Genomic DNA, 2277 nt, shown 5'->3' on the forward strand with positions numbered 1-2277 from the left:
GTCACCGGAAGTTCAGCGTGTGCTGCATTGGCTTAGCATGGTTTCTTGCGTGTACATATATGCAGCAAGTTGATCGCACGCGTAAAAGTATTTAGACGTACCAAGTAATGCTAAGCTATAAATGCAGAACACGCTGAACTTCAAAGCTAGTGCCAGTGACTCAAGGTAGATATAGATATATGGACTGTACCTGGGATCTAATAATAGTGACAAATTGGTAATGGTAATTCCATTCCTAACATGTTGTCCTTATCCCTATAATTACTATACAGTGTAAAAGGCCTTTAAGATTGAAAGCTAACATAAATTATTTTTTGTGATCAGTGGTGGTTCTAAGGGTAGGCAAGAACATGGGAGAATTTGCCTCCCAACTGTAGGCTTCTCATCCTCCACCCCTGTCAAAATAATAAATGTGTTAAATTCGCCCTAAAAACACCTAATATTTAGCCACACTTTTGAGGTTTTTGCCCACCCCTTGACAATAATTAACTTTTCTCCCATTATCCCCCTTCCATTATTAGGAAACCATATTTCTGGTGCTGCTACTGGTTATATTTACCCTCTCTGCTAATCTTATCTAAATATCAATGGGTTGCCGGAGCTAGTGCTCAAATTTTACCTGGTAAATTCCCTATTTCCCAGAGTGCTCAATTGTATTAACTCCTACATATTGATTTATATACAGTGGGGACTATACATGAACCATGTATGACAGGATGATGATAATATTATATTATCAAGGTCCAGATTTGAAAATACTGCAGTGTTGCGACACAATTATCCATTCTTCACATAGAGAGCAACACCCACCGGTAGCGACCTTATCATTTACTACTGCTGAGGAGCGATATTACAAATGTTAGCATGATAAAGCCAATATCTGTGCTGACGATACAAAGTTTGGTGTGCATAATAGTCTTCACATAACTGCCCTATTGTCTCTAACTTGGTGGAAGTTTGTTACCAGTTTTGGTAAGTTTTTTTCAATATTCTGTTTTTATTTTGGTGTTATTGTTTCCATTGATTTTTTTAAAATTGTAAAATAAATAAATAGCTATCATATGAGAATGTTATAACCATAGTCATATTTGGGTGTGTTTTTAGAAAGGGTAAACAAATTGATTAAGCTGTATTTTGTCCTTTTGTTTTCAATTTGGTCACATGATTTGTATTCTCATAATTATCACTAGAAATTTTTTGGGGGTCTATGTTCGAAATATGCTATGGTCCTACATGTACTCTGTCATTGCTGATGTGTCACATTGTGTGATGTATGTTTTTACCGTTACTAATTTTGAATATTTATTCCAAAAAGTACACTATACATGCATTCAAGAAATAATGAGTTGAACTTGAGGAGATCCCAAAGCTTGCCATTAGGGGTGTCATTCTGGCCCCATTTGCATGTTTTCTTGAGAGGGGGAAAATGCCAAAAACTTGCATTTGATATTAACCTTAAATCAAGAACCACAAGACCTATGGAAATTAATGTAACTGGTTTCATTTTTATAAGATCACTATAGGAAATACACTGCAGTTTTTATTGCTAAAACTGTAAAAAAGTATGGCTTTTGCCATCCCACTCACCTTAAGAGTTAGAGGTGTCAAAATGTTCGTTTTGATAGAACAATTATAATAAAGAATACTTTGCACTAGGATAAATCATTACCTAGGTAACATGGCAAAATAGGTCAACATGTTTCCTTATACCAAATTACCAGTACAAAATATGTTGACCTATTTTGCTGTGTTCCTAGGTAACAAAATATCCTAGATAGGGCAAACTATTCTTTAAGTATATTTCGTTCTATCAAAACCAACAGTTTGACATCTCTTTTGTCAAAATCGGAGTATATTTATGTTGTTGACCCCTGTAGAGGTCAACCTTTGACCTTTTTGGCAATAACTGGAGAACGATGCATCCTAGATAATGTCAATCTATACATTTTCTGAATCCTTGTGAGTAGAGGAATGTATTGGTATACTTTTTAACACGATTAAAGCAAGTTTGTGGTTTGACCCCTGTACAAAATTCATTGACCTCTAAGCAGAGTTATTGCCGGGTTACATAAAGTCTACCTTCACTTTTTAACTAAAATAGGGCTAAAAGTCAAAACCACTGTCCATGTGGTCAAAGGACCACTGCACTTCTAGTTGTTGTTTTTTTTTTGTTTTTTTACAGATACGTTAAAAAAATATCAATGTTTTCACTTAAAATTAAGGGATCTGGAATGAGCATTTTGACAGTGTTTTTTGTGGCACATGAGAGCACATCAG

The sequence above is a fragment of the Amphiura filiformis genome, chromosome 17 (genome assembly GCF_039555335.1).
Source record: "Amphiura filiformis chromosome 17, Afil_fr2py, whole genome shotgun sequence".
Lineage (NCBI taxonomy): Eukaryota > Metazoa > Echinodermata > Ophiuroidea > Amphilepidida > Amphiuridae > Amphiura > Amphiura filiformis.